The sequence below is a fragment of the Myiozetetes cayanensis genome, unplaced genomic scaffold, assembly GCF_022539395.1.
Source record: "Myiozetetes cayanensis isolate MyiCay16 unplaced genomic scaffold, myiCay2020 scf5-8, whole genome shotgun sequence".
In the NCBI taxonomy this organism is placed as follows: Eukaryota; Metazoa; Chordata; class Aves; order Passeriformes; family Tyrannidae; genus Myiozetetes; species Myiozetetes cayanensis.
In genome coordinates, this window is record NW_026087742.1 from 97,080,250 (window position 1) to 97,096,071 (window position 15,822).

Genomic DNA, 15,822 nt, shown 5'->3' on the forward strand with positions numbered 1-15,822 from the left:
TTGTATCCACCAGGACATCTCTCTATAAATAGCTTCATTTCCAGTGATAACGCAGGAATTCTGAGACTTACATTTTGCAGCTGTACATAGAAAATGTTGCTTGGTGTGCTAATTGTCCAGAGTTCCCCAATGGTCCTGGTGATGTTCAAAGACAATACTGACATTCACCAAAGCTGGTAGCACCTTCAGTGCTTCCAGGGTCCTTCCAGCTGCCATGCTCAGTCCAGGCCTCAGAAGCCACTGTCAGGTGCTGCTCTTCCTTTTGGAAAGCTGGTCATCAATCCTTTTGAAGAAAGAATTGGCACCATCCATACTCTATGCCAGGAGGAGTTTGGGCCACAAATTTCACAAGCTTTGACACAAACATTTAAGCAGCAGTCACATAAAGATTGTTAATAATGGTCAGAAAGCTTGCTTCTGAAAAAAAGCATTTCTTACTTTTCAGAGGCCCAGTAGTGCTTCAGAAAATCTGTTCCGGTATTGAAACTTCACACTTGTGGCAGCAAATATAAAGTATTCTGGAGTAGATATAACCAAAACTAACCTGAGGGTGAAAAGATACTTCAGGCTTTTAGCCTGAAAAGTAAGTCTTACAGGAGTCTGATCGTGGAAGTCAACGGGAATTTATGAAAGTACTCAGCATCTTGCAGGATTGCTCTTTAATTTTAGTCTGAAAAGGCCAAGCTTTGATGTGCAATGTAACTGCCTGTTGACATGCTGTCAAAACTTCTTGGTTTGCACTGAAGAAAAACTAGACAATTTGAAGAAAACTATCAGAAGTCCACAGCACCTGATTTACCTTTATTTGCAAATCATGTTGTTTCTGAAAAATCTGACAAGGAACTCCAATTGTTTTTAAATGATCCTTCTTGTAATGCCCACTATGATGCCTTAAGAAATATAAGGTTTTTTCTTATCTAAACAACCAGTGCACACTGGAGATCAAGAGTGAGACAGAAGAACACACAAACAGATGAGCAGTGAAGGACAAATTGCAGGAGGTATAGTAGAAAAGCAGCACTGAACAGAGGAACCATAAAAAAAAATTCTCGAGGGGTAAAGAAGAAGAAACTTGAACGAGTCACTGAGGACAGAACTGTGAGAGAGGCAGGAAAATGCAAACAAAGAAAAGCAGAAAGGCAAAGTGAGAAGAAAGTGGTTTAACAAAAACAGGGAAGATTAGAGATTAAAATCTTTTTGGAGTTTCAGAGAATGCAGTTTTTGCCTGTGCAGAATTCAGCCTAAAATGGTCTACTTATAAAATGAGAATGGACATTTTTGCTTTTGGGATTCAAATTCAGAGGGAAGACTTAAAAAGAGTAAGTTACACAGAGAGAGAATTTAGCTGGCCTATAATTTCATGGTTGACAGAGTGCCTAGAACCCAATTCTGGAGAGCTTAAGGCAGGTACATCTGACAGTGAAGAATGCAAACAACTGCAGATTTATATAACTCATGTAAAATAGATTTTTTAGTATATATGGGTCTTGGCAGTTCCTGTCTTCATACCAATATATATCTGCCTAAGCCTTTCTCAGGAATTCACATTTGAAGTTACAGGGATTTGTAAGTTAATGGTAAACATCTTATTTTAGATGACCAGCACCATCACCCTGAGAAAGTGTATCCATGCACTCCCAATTAATAGCTTTCTCTGGCCATTCACTGCAGTCTGATGAATTATGCTGCAATAGGAAGATTTAACCCCAAAGCCAGTTTAATCCTTTGTTTACATAAAATCTTAGAAATCGTGTTCAGTTACTGGAAAGCCAGCAGAGGAAGTCCATATTAACACAGCCGTTTACAAATGCTCTCTCTGATTAATTCAGTGCTGGCGAGTAAACAAAAAAGCCAAAAATTCCCAATGAAAAAGAGCACTGTTTCTTCTTCATTTTGTCTTTTAAAGCAGGAACAGCATAGAACAGAGCGGATAGACCAGATAGGAGGAGCTTCTGCTTTCAAGCTTTTACAAATCACAAACTTTTTTATATCAATCCACTCTGGCAGATTGGTGTTTGTGACCAAAGTCTGGACTAGGAACCGCAAAAATGCAGTTACCCAGCTGCTGTGGTAAGTGATTTCATCTCTGTGCAATGCTAGACACACAACTGTTGGGAGATCCATTCATGTCTGTGTAGCACCCAGAGATTTGTTTGCATTGCTCAGACAACACCTGGATAGCTGAGCCAAGGATTGGTGATTTAATATCATTAAAAGTGAATAGTCAGCAAGTAGCTACAGATACCAGCTTGGTGTTAGGACAGTCTGCCTTTTTGCCAAATCATCACTGTAACCTGTGATGTCTATGCTAGTTATTTGAATCCTCTTTTCCAATCACTTTTGAAATAACGGTTTTCTTACATTGCATGATTTTTTTTCCTTCTTTTTTTAGTACAGGTCTTTCTGATGGGCTAAATTGTACGTCTTCAGACTGAAAGGCTGGAAGGTTGCTACTGAGAGAAATAACTGAGCACTTTTGCAGAAGGGAATTGTAAAACCTAAAAGGAGCTGATCTTGACTGAGAAACAGTCTATTCTCAGGAAAGGCATGAAAGAAAATTTCCTTCATAAGAAGGACTTTAGCAAAATTGTTAGAAAAGAAAGATTCCTCTCAAAATAATTTGGTCAAGTGTTTTAGACCACAGATGCAATTGCAGGACTGTTGACTTGCAATGGGCATCCATGACACATTTCCTCAAGGAAAATCATCATAAAATAGTTTGTGTTGGAAGGGACCTTAAAAGGTTGTCTAGTCAATCCCCTGAAGTAAGCAGGGACATATTCAACTAGATCAGGTCCAACCTGCCCTTGAATGCTCCCAGGGATGTGGCATCTACCACCTGTCTGGGCAACCTGTTCCAGTGTTTCACCACCCTCATTGTAAAAATCTTCTTCCTTATCTCTAATCTAAACTGATCCTCTTTCAGTTTAAAGCCATTACCCCTTGTCCTATTGCAACAGGTCCTGATAAATCTACCTCCTTTAACAATTTCCATGTCGACCAAGTCAGTTTAAAGTTTTCCAATTAAACATCTCCATTGAAATCTTAGGACAATAATTTGAGGATTTTTTTTATACATGCAGCCCACTAGAGTAAAAATGAGCAATAATTTGTCATTGCTAAAAGGTCCTGAAATTAATCCTTTGGCTTAGTTGCTGGAGGTCTGGGCTGGAATGAGGAATGAGTTGGTGTCAATCTCAGACAGAAGTCTGGATGGTCACATGTTGTACTCAGTGATCTTAGAGGTCTTTTGCAACCGTAATAATTGTATGATTCTATGTTAACATGCTCTATCATGTGAATTTTAGAAGCCCAGAAACCTTTTACAGCTTTTTTTCCCCACCACACTGAATGAGAATAAAATGCAGTATTTTTCTTCAATCAGATTTTAAAAGAAAACCTACCTGCAAACTCACACAGAACAATATACCACAGAGGGTTAAATGCCTGGAAACTCTGGGGACACCCTATTCCTCTGATCCTTCTGCTGAAACTGGGTCACTTAGAAGCCAAAAAAAAAAAAAGAAAAAAAAAAGAGAAGAAAAAAAAATACAGGAAAGCTTGGCTGCACAGCTGGGGCCACAGAACCTGACTTGATGCTCAAGATAAGGAGTAGGTCACTCTCTTTTAAAAGAAATGTGCTCTTGTGATATAAAATGGTGATTGACACCCTTGTAGGCATTTTTTAATGACTGTCATTGCACACTCTGAGAGCTAGATCCACTTGATGAGAGTCAAATGTACTCTGCCTGCAGCTGCTGGGTTTTAGGGTATTCCAGCGGTGTGGATGGATCAGGTTTCTAGAGCGTGATGGGGCTGTAGCTATTGGAGTTACCTATTTGGCCAGGTTGGGCTCTTGCTCAGTGCAGAACTTCAAGCATCATTAAACCTTTGCGGGATCCAACACAGACCTCAGATCTCCCCAGAAGTCAGGCCTTTCCTTCTGTAAATTCATACTGATCCCAAGCACTGGGCTTTTCAGTGAATGCTTAGTTTTCTGCATGGCCAATATTGCACCCAACAGAGATGTGACAACCATTGATCACCTGCAGGTTAACAATTTCTTGTCCACAATTTTGATATTGCCTAATTGGAACTGCTTTTCAGATATTAGGGTGGGGTTTGTATATAGCATTATGCTTCCTATAGCATGGAAGTTGTGGTATACTAGATCACTACTTTCAGCTCATCTGTGGGCGTTTTATGATTCAGGCTCTGGAAACTCCACATTATTTCAAAGAAATTGTCTAAAAGATTTTGTCATTTGTGATATAATCCTCCTGTCTCCACAGGAATTACTGCCCACCAAGACTGCCCTATGCTAGCTGCTGCCATGGAGATAGCAACCATATGGTTGGCCCATTTTCCTCTGTGGGATATCTCCAATAAAGAGTTCCAAAAATATCTCATTATATCCAGTGGAAGGAATCTTAACCATCTTTCCTATCAACGCTGTTTTAATGCCAGAAATCTCAATTTCAGTTCGTAGTTAAAAATCAAGGCATTTCTTTTTCTCCTGAATTCAAATGCTCCTCTAGTCCAGAAGGAGGGTTCCTTCTCAGGACAGCTGGGGATGCTGTTTCTGTTGATTTCACTTTTGATATTATGCCATTCTGAAGTGGGTTCTTAATAATCTTTGGCAAATATTGATTTAAGGTATATCCTACCAATAAAAATAAAATAGTCTAAATTTGGGCTTTTGTAATCAACAACAATAAAAAAGTTCTTTTTTTTAACTAAGAACAAACTTGTCCTCCTTGTAGCTCTGTGTTATCTATTGGTTCATTGGGCTCAAACAAAAAGTTGCTCAGGATTTTTTTGTGTGAAATATCTTGCATTTTTAAAAAAACTTTTGCAAAAAAACCTGAGACCAACCTCTCACATGTTGCTGATGTATGTCTTGCACAGCAAAATTGTATGAATGTAAGGGCTGTCATGGATCTTGCAGCAATTCATACAGAAAATCTTTAGTTTGGCTAGCCAGTTTCGAACTGTGTCTTTGAAACAGAAGTTTCATAATATCTCTAGAAATGGAATCTTAAAAAGAAGGATATCTGTGGTTGGTAGAAGAAAGAATGGCACCGCATGGTTTGTCATTTTGGCCTCTTATCTATTTTTTTTCATTAAAGCTCTTTACATTCTTAAGTATATCTACAGTGTGGGTAAGCATATTCTGTCACATGTAACACAGGTGTTGCACCTGTATAACTGGGAAGAAAACCAGCTTTGGGTGTCCTCTAACGAATTCCAATCTGGTAACTGTGAGCATGTACCAACACTAAAATATGGGATGCTTTTACATCATTGAAGTTAATGGAGGGGAATATTTTACATTTTAGACTCAGCATCCCATTAAAATGTCTTTGAAAATACTGTATTATTCTTGATTGACAAAACTATAAGCTGTAGTGATGTGAGGAATTCTTTAGTTCTACAGCTGGTATTTGCATTCAGCTGTTGCCTTCTCTGTCAAGTTATTCCTTCATTAAAATTATAAAGGTCTTAAAAAGTGAATGAAAGGTAGGTGTTTGTTTTCTTGGTGGTGTTTGGTTCATGTGCAGACTCTCTACCTCTTAATGTCCCCCATTTTGGGAAGCAAAACTTGATGCATAGATTTGTTGTGGCAATGTCAAATATTTGCAGGTTTTTAGTGATTTCCATGGCTTAACTTATGTACATGTCCACAGCCACAACTTTGTGTTTATATTCACCTTTCAGACTGTATGAGGATTAGAAAAAAACAAAGGTCTTTGTCTGTCTGGAAAGGGATTGTCCTAGGGTGGTTTTGTGCATTGCCACTAAAACTCTGTGGTTTCTTTGGGGCTGCCCCAATGGCACAGGCAAGGAGGATGCAGAAGAGGGTACAAGGAACCTTAGGCAGCACAGTTGTGAGCCCATTGTACCTGCCCTATTTCTTTTTGCAGCTGAGTCACAACCTTGGTGTTGACATAAAGGAAAGAGGTAGGTTTAATATGCAATTTTTTTGCCTTTAACTGAGCTTGCAAGTGGCAGGAGAAGTACACACCTGCCAACAATTCAATAAGAAAAGCAGCTGGGAGTTCAGCAGGTGGGCACCAGGATTTGTGAGAAATTACTCTGACATATGCAGAACAAGGTAAACTTCATTGTCAGTGTGAAGATCAGTTCAAAGTTATGTATGTCACATGTGACTAGCACCATTGTTTTGTATTGCAGAAAGTTTTGGTAAGTGTGAACTTGCTTAATTTTTGAGTAAGTTAAATCAGAAGGGTCACTCTAAATATGCACCAGATGATACACCCAGTGTTTTCAGAGAGGCAGTGAGTATTACAAAGTGGTCGGGGCTGTTAGGTCTTTAAAAGGGATTCCTCCTCATGGACAGCCATGGAAAGCGTCATGATCTCATAATCATCTCTCACTCACATTACCTGAATACAGCGTATATCTGAATTTTTATCTGAATATTACCTGAATACAGGGCGCTTGGAGTTTGGCTTTATAACCACAGCTTTGCCTGCACTGACCAGCCGTTCTAGTAGACATGGAGGGTTGCAGTTCTCCCCAGGGCAGAGCGCACTTCATTGCTCCCGTATGGCCCATCAGCACCTCCTTCATGGACTGTGTTGCTGTGACTCCAGCTGATGGCCGGTGGTCTCAGCTGTGCACTTCTGCATCTGAAAGTTCTGCACCTACTCTTGGTTATCTCCCTCCTCGGGGGTAATGTGGTCCCTACATACTCTGTCCGGAAGCAGTCACGCTGACAAAGCTTTCCCAAAAGCCATTGTGTGGGCCTTGCTCCTCTGACGAGAGGACTCCCGGGAGGGTCAGTTCATTCGGGATGTCCCTCTAGGGCTTGCTGGGAGCTGATGGTGGCAGTAAACTCACAGTCCCTTCCCTGTGGCACTTCTGTTTTGAGCAACAACCGGACATGGGTCACAAACAGCTGTGAACAAGCCAAAGCAGAACAGGGCAGGAGAATCAGCAGGACCAGAATTCCAGGTGGCACGACTGTGCTGGCAGGGCCGGTGATCCAGCCACATCACCGAGAACAGACTGCACGGGGCACCCGGGGACCTGCAGCGAGAAGGCAAAGCTTTCCTGCAAATAACTTCAAAACATAGGTAAGGTTAGCAATCGGGATGTTCAATCCAGGAAAAACAGGCACGTCCGGGAGAAAAGCCTACGGAAAGGGTGCAGTGTGAAAGTCGGGGGCTCTGGGGGCCGCAGCACCCTCCGCTTCACCCAAGCCTCCAGCCGAGCGCTGTGGCTCGCTGAGGCGGCCTTGGCGCTTCAGCGTCGCAGGGCGCTCTGGCGGAGGTACAGCCCTTCTTGGCGCCTCCCTCCCCCCAGAATGAACGGGACACGGGGAGCTCCAGGGCCGCGGCGGGACAGCCCATCCCGCCAGGATAGCCGATCCTGCCGCAGTCCCACACGGCCGGCGGGCGCGGCCGGCAGGGGGCGCCCGGGGGAGGCTGGGCCCGTCCCGCGCTCCGCGCGCCGCATTCCCGGCGGATCTCCCCTGGGGAGAGGGACGGGAGCTGGGCTGCCCGCGCCCCTATCCGCCGCAGGCGTTTGAAGGAAGCAGCAGGGACGGCAAAGCTATGGCTCCATGGGGAGGTTTCCAACTGCTCAGTCCCGACAGACCCGTACGGCCCGTATGGTATGGGAAAAAGCTCTTTCCTCGGGGCCAGCTGGGGAATGACAGAGGGATGTTGGCCCAGGCGGGCTTACGGATGTGCTGCCCCCGGGCAGAGCTGCCTCCTGCAGAGCGTCAGAGCTTCAGCTGCTCTCCTCGGGGGGCTGCCGCTGCCCACAGACACACGGGGAGACCAGAGCGCTTGTGTGGACAGAGGGCTCTCTAAGGGATTTGTTGTCACACCACCTCCACCACACTCCGATGTGGAGACAGGGATGGGCAGCATGTGAGGGTGCATCACTGGGGGTCTCCAGGAGAGACTTTCAGAAATCATAGAATGGTTTGGGTTGGAAGGGACCTTAAAGATCATCTAGTTCCAAGCCCCATGCCATGGGCAGGGACATCTTTCACTAGACCAGGTTGCTCAGTGTTCCATCTAAACTTGCCTTGAACATCTCCAGGAATGGGGAATCCTCAGTTTCCCTGGACAATCTGTTCCAGTGCCTCACCACCCTCACAGTAAAGAATTTCTTCCTAATATCTAATCTAAACCTGTCTTTCAGTTTGAAGCCGTTGCCCTTTGTTCTGTCACTGCATGCCTATGTAAATAGACTATCTTTCTCGTAGGCTCCCTTCAGGTACTGGCAGACACCAAAAACTTCTCTTCTACAGACTGAACACTACCAATTCTCTCAGCCCTGAGAGTTGTTGCATCCCTCTAATCAACCTGGTGACCCTCCTCTGGACTCACTCCAACAGGCTGTTGTCCTTCCTGTGCTGGGGACCCCAGAGGTGGATGCATTTCTCAGAAGACGTGTGACCAAGGCGCTGGAAAACTGGTTTTACCCCCTACAACCCTTCAGCCCTTTTTCTCAAAGTTCCAATACTTTAAATAATACCCTACTTTTTTTTTTTTTCTTTTTTCATTCCTTGTGTTGTTTCATTGAATTTTTGCAGCTCATTGTGCAAGGCATATTATTTGTATTAATTTGATAAAGTTTTTACCCCAAAATAATACATAGTTTAACAAACTTAAATTGTGATACTTGGATAAAATCACTTATGATTATTGTGAAAGATTTTTTTCTTTTTCAGTGTCTTTTTGTGTCACAAAGACACTCTTTGTCTTTGAAGACCTCAGTTCCCTACTACCAGAGAGGTTTTTCTCCTTTCTCTCTTTAATTTTCCCAGTGCTTGACATTGTTCAGTAATCTCCTTTCCATGGCCCTGTCACATCTCTGACAGTTCAGGAGAGCAACATTAGAAAAACGGTGTCCTGAGAAACACTCAGTGTATCACGTGCCAGACTTTTATGAATGTTTCATGTTGTTCACATTTTAATCTGGCTGATGAAGTTACTCTGGAGGAAGGCCTGGACAGGCAGTGATGAGATGTTTGAAATCGGTTTCAAGGCAAACCATCAAATGACATCTCTTATGCCACTAAAAAGAAAAACCGACCTGAGGAGCCTTCTGGTAAAGACTTCCTTTCTCTGGAGAATTTATAGAAAGAAAAGAAAATAAACAGAGCTTTTTATTTAAAAATAACTTGTGGTTCTCTCATAGACACAACTAAAAAGAGCCTTGACCATGTAGGAAACACCTGATTTTTAATTTCTTCTCTAATTTTAAATCTATCATTAAGGTATGTGGCTAACAGAGTATGAAATCCACTTTAAACTGTATGATAAACATTCAGAAGGATTTCTATAATTAGATAATACAGAACTAAGATAACATGATGGAGCAGAAATCTTACAGCTATCACAGGCAGCTAATAAGTTGCCCTTTGCTCCACCATTTAAACACATGCTACCCGAGCTGGTGTCATTCCACACTGATTTAGGGAAGCTGGGAATGGGGGTTAGCTGTACAGTACAGAGTATTCACACGGTTTGGGCTGGGATTTTTCAGAGGATTCACGGGTAATTGATCCTCAGCTGCTTTTGACCAGAAGCTTTCTTTTTCCTTGGACTGCAAGTCAGTATTGGACACTTAAATATGTAAGTCCCCTTCCACTCCAGTTTTCTGGTTTTTATCTAAATGAAAAAACCCAAATTCAACTGAGGTGGAAAAGAGAAACTCCTTAGCAGGTAACATTGATAGACAATACTTAAAACAGAAGGCGAAAACTAGCTATGCAAGACTTATTCTGCCCCCAAAACAAATGGTGCTACACCTAATTTAACTGCCATGACTGCTCTCATTTGGATCAGCTTTATCCATTAATCAACTTTCTAATAAAGATCTACAAAGTTGGAAAAAAGTTGCAATCCTGTGCAGCAAGAGGGAGTGTTTGCATACACATAGGTACATGTTGTGCCCTGACTAGTAGCATAAACATTTTTTCTGGCTGAAAATTTTCATGCTTGGTCTGGTTTCCAAAATAGATGGAGATGGAAAGAAGAAACTTAAAGTAACATGAATTCTGAGAAAAGATTTTGGATCTATACATAGGCAGCTTTCAGTAAGTCTAATTATATGAAAGATGACAAAACATATAATATGAAATATAGAATTAAAACAACAAACAGAACTATGAAAGAGGTAGAATTTATATTCTTTGCTCGTAATTTTCACGAAAATGCATATACCCTGTGAATGGGCAAGTAAAGCTCCTATTGAACAGTTTGTAGGACTGTGACTGGTACTGGAAACACATTCAAAATATTTTATTTTTTTGCACTCTCACTATTAAATTACTAAATGTTTAATTACTAAAAATTACTAAATATTAGTAATTACATTGGTTTACTTTTAAGTATCATGTAGATACCAATTAATGATAATAATTAAGTATCTCTTTGGCTATTTAGCTTTAATAAAGATTTTTGAATGTTTCTTTGTAATTCAAGCTTTGGAATCCAATCCAAATTCCAATTCTTTGGAAAGATAGCTAGTTCCTCTTTTGGTTACCATGCTGGCTTTTAAGCTGCAGTACCAGGAACAGCCAAACTGGAGGCTGTGGTTTGTGAATCATACCTCTATCTCTGCCTCTGGCATCGTTTGAATTGGAATCTGGAAAATCTGTTTCCTTCCAAACTGGAGGTGCCTGTTGAATATAATGTTGTGTGCTGCCTCGATTTTCATGTCAATGAAATATTCTTCCCTCTAGAAATGCGTTCATGTTCTGTGCATGTTTTGTGGGAAGATTAGGAATACTTTTCACCTTCTCTGGTAGGTATTTATGGAAATGTTTCTCAAAACCAGTTGGAGGTGAACACGTGAGGCAGGAGGAATGTCATTATGTCTTTTCAGACCTCTGCTTGGAGTCTCTTAGAGCTGGAATTCCTATTCTGTTGTAAACAATGGAAGTATCTCCTTTCCTCCTCCTTTCCGCCTGCCCTCCATCCCAGCCAGGCAGGAAATAAGGTTTGCTCCTCCTCTAGGGACCCTGTATGGCTTTGTGTGGCCGTCATATGGGATCTTTCTCCGGTAACCAGCCAAGTCTTCTGTTGAGATAAATCCTGTGGTCAAAACACCTGAGCTGTTGATCAATGGGGCACACTCAGTGCCAGCAGCTGGTTGCAGGAAGTACTTTGGCCTGTGATCCTGTGTGGATAAGTAATATTTGAGTTAGCTGAGAACAAATAAAGGTGACAGTTGGAAGTCACAAAAAGAAAACTTGTTTTTGCTAACTGGCTAACATTCGCAGGGATTTGGCAGTGTGATGGCCAGCTGCTACAGCTTGTGATTGAGGTCACCTTCTCTTTGTATATAAACATTAGTCATTTACTAAAGAATGTAAAAAACAGGTGTTCAGTGTTCACTGGTAATCTGTTCTTTTAAAGGGATGCTGTAAGATAGCACCTGACATAGAACAATTCCTTGTATGCCTGTTGTTATTAACATAAACACACTTGTACTGATACTTAAGCAGTGCCATTGGTATGCATAGTACATAAAAGATAAACAAAATGACAGATGCTTTAGCCAGATGAAATTACACTTAAACTAACGACAGACAAAAATAAAGGAAGTGTGGCAGGAAAATGCGAAAGAACATAGAAATCACTGCAAGCTACGATCCCTAACCTTTGGGGTTTTTTTAGTTTTAAAGAGGCAGTTCTGCATTTTATGGCCAGTATAGAAATTGAAGCTGCAAACTGTTATCTCTATGGATTTTGAAGTGCAGGAATGCTTTTCACACATGATGAGAGAAGATACTGAACACCAAAAAATCTGCATGAAAGAAACCCATGGTGATTTGCGGAAAAAGGAAATTAAGCTGTCTCTACTTTCTTATCATCTGCATAATGTAGCATGACTTCTGATTCTGTGGCCCTGTTTACCCTCAAATCTGCACATTTAGGCTGACTGGCCAGCAACAGATTTCATTAGATCATTTCAAACTTATGGGTACACAAGTCCATAATTAAATTAGGAAAGCATTTAAATAAAATATATCTAAATGAGAATGTATTAATAAAAGGTATCCATTCTTTTACAGTAGGCTTTAAATTTCTCTAAATGGGGTACACAGGGACATTTACATGTAGCTGCTTTGGCAGGGCAAACTTAGTAGATAAAAGTCAGGCCTCCCTGCTTTCAATGCACAGACCCACGTACCCATTGAGAATGAGATTCACCATCCAGTGCTGCCCCACAGCTTGCTGCTCCTGCTCTCACACCGCCAAAGGCGCTGCCCAGTTCTTGGTTCCCCACCTCAGCAGAGGGGCACAGGGCAAAGAGAAGTTGAGAGGGGGGCAGCAGAGAGTGTCACCTTTCTGCACAGTGCGGGTAGTGGGCTCTAGCTGGAGGGTGCTTCATTCAGTGTGGCATCGCTGGAGCTGGGCCTGTCGGTCAGGATGTAACAGCTGTGTCAAGGAGTGATTAGTTCAAGTCACATATTCACATGATGTGAAACACAGACGTTTCAAGTATGTTGACTATACCCTAACAACAGACTGTCCTTTGTCATGTTAATTGCCATGGGATGTGATTTATGTCACCACTGAAAAACACATTACAGCTCTAAACTGAAGACACTGGACTTTTATTCTCCCAGGTATAAGGGGGAATGATAAAAACCAGAATGAAGAAGCTGTGGCTGCTAATTATGCTAATTATGGGCTAGTATTTAGGAATGGCAGGATCCTGTTCTGCTGCTGAAGGAGTTTGAAAAGTCAAGAAAGACATGTGTAAGGAAAGTGTGATACAGTATTAGTGTAACACACTGCCAGCACACTGTCAGTCTAACTGCAATCTGACTTTGTGCAGGTATCAGCAAATTGTGTTTTGAGGATTAGTGGGATAGCTTTGAAGATGTTACTGAAGAACTCCTCCTCTTCAAGCCAAGTTACACTGGGATGATACACATTCAGAAAAAAAAATGATCCAAATAAAAAATAATCTCAATTTTCATCCAGGGATTGTGGTATTCACAACTATATTTTTTAAACATAGGAGACAGACAACTACCTAAAAGTGGCAAATTTTTAAGAAGGTTGATTTCTTCCAAAAGAGCATGAAACACTCAGCTGGGGTGAGGAATCAAACAGCACTATAGCAGAGCTAAAACATTTTTCTACACTTCTGACAGCATCATTTTCTTTTTGTCACAAATTGTCATAGCCTTCCAGCCAAAATTATTGAAATTTTTTCCACTGTGCATGAAGCATTTTTACACATTAATTTCATCTATTCTTAGCAAGATGTTCTTTGGTGTGAATTCTATCTATTGTTAGAAAGTGTTTTTGAGAAAATATGATTCTAATCTTGTGATTTTTTGATATCAAGAGAGTTACTGCCAAATATGCAGTCATATCTTTTGTTAATAAAACCAAGTTACAGGATCTATTAATAGAGTGGTAATAAATAATGGTGTTGTTAGGGGGCAGGATTATATGTCATTTTATTTCTAGTAAAATGATACTCCCAAAGGGTAATGATATTAGGAAAATTAGCTGCTCTTAACCTAGTTCATATACAGACTGTCTTGCATTAAAAAGTAAGCAGCATGGAAAGGAAAACGGCACAGCCAAAAGAAAAATTCTACTATTTCAGTCCTAAAACATTCCACTGACATATGCTTCAAGGGACATATTTGGTACAGTGTGATCCTATGACTTTGTCATAATGTTGACAGCGACAGCAAAGAAAGGAGCCACAGTCGGGAATCTCTCAACAAAAAAGAGAACAACACCTGAAGTGGTCACTGCTCATTTTCTAGATTTTCCTTATTCTCACAGCAGAACACAGGACATCCTAAACATACTGATCAAAACTTCAGCAGACCTAGTGATTATAGAAAAGTGCATACTAATAATTTATGCCAGCTGGATGGCACCAGGAAGATCCAATGGACCACCACACTATTCATGCACACGATTATCACATTCTGAATAACATTGCAAATTAATGCTTTCTTTTTCACCTTCTTTTTCCTTTTATTTTTTTCCCTGTGTGACCGCTCTATTATTCAATCAGATCTAATAAATGAAATTAAATCAGTATAATCTATAATTTTCAATTCAAGCATAGGTTAAAATCACGTCTCACCAGAGTTGGGGCACATCCCACATACTGTTTCATTTGGGGTTTTTTTATGTTTTGGTTTAGTTCTTGTGTTGATTTAATTCCACGAAACATTGAATGATCTACAGGGTTTTTTTCTCCTAATTATGTCAGTTATTGGCAGAAGTGGCTTCTGAGACTTACAAACCAAGGAATCATTTAATAGACAGGTCCCTTCTTTAGGACAACCAGGCCTGCAAGCTGGGCATGACAGCTTCCATCTTTCAGTTGGATGTCTGCAGGATATTGGCAGCTGCTAAAAGGAAAAAACAGCAGTCCCTCAACTTTCACCCACGGAAATTTCCCTCTGGCAATCCCAGTGTCAGAGCTTGTGAAGGAAACACAGCCCTTAGACCTGCAGAGTCCATGGTCAATGGCACTTGTCAGTGCCATACTGGTCATCCAGGAAAGTCTCTCCAAATGCATACTCAGTGTCATTTTAAACCTTTGAACTTTGGTTTTAATTGCATTTTTCACTTCTGTGTTCCAAAAGCTGGAAGTGCTTAGTGAATGAGGCAAGACACCATTCAAAGAGAAAGTCTGGGGATTAAATCAGCTGCCTCCTGTCCTTGAGAACTGAGTTGCAGCCCTGCCTTTGCCACAAAATTCTTCATTCTTTGTGATAATAGACAGTCATTTATAAAAGATAAAACCAAAGGCTAGTATCTTCATTATCTACTCAGGCAATTCACAGTGTGTAACTCAGATATAAGAATCCAGAGCTTCCAAAGAAAGAGAAGAATCAATAGAGAGGAAAATACACTGGCTTTGCTAGAGAAGCACGAAAAAGTTCTTTCTGCTTGGAGCCAGACCAAATCTGTAGTTATATTTGCATGACACAAGGAGTAACTCAGCACGGATCTCCACAGCATCAAACCGTTCTGAGGGTGCTGACCTTGACATAAGGATTTTTCTGTGCTAATGAGGCATTGGATCAAGTAACGAATAAAAAAATAGATTTTTAACCTTGTGCCAGATTGCTGTGTTTAGTGACAGAAGCTCACTGCTGGATACTGATCTTAACTCAATATTGTGAGCTCAGTAGATGCTTTTCCTTAGGCTATATTATTGCTGTACCAAGTAAAGCAATAGTAGGCATTACAGAAACTTGAGGATTTTCCTCTAGTAAAGGTAAAATAAACAAAAAGAGCCTTTATTTTGCAAGTTTGCTTTTAAATGGCTGAAAAATCTTAGATTTTAAAAACTAATTACAGGTTTTTAAACACTGTAAAAAAAAATTAAGTAGTCTGCATGATCATTTAAACTTTGCTTAATATCATATGTGATCCAATGAGAATATTAATCCACAAGTATTTAAAATATAATCTCTGGGGGTCAGTTTAAATGTAAACATTACTGTAAATTTGACAAGAACTTGAGGATACCTGAACTTTAAAGGCTCTCACATTACACTGAAGTCTTCTGCCGAGGTAATTTGTTTAGGCAATTTTGGTGAGACAGTGTTCACCAGGGCATGATGATGTAGGGCAAAACTTACGAAGCACAATCATCCCACTAATTTTGTTTATTTTTATTTTGCTGTTTTTAACCTTTGGGTGAAGGTTGGACTTGATGATCTTGGAGGTCGTTTCCAACTATAATGATTCTATGCAATTAAAAATATTAGAAATTCTTTACATATATGCTACATCTAGCATTGATCTGTTACACTCCTATAAAATATGTACTTGA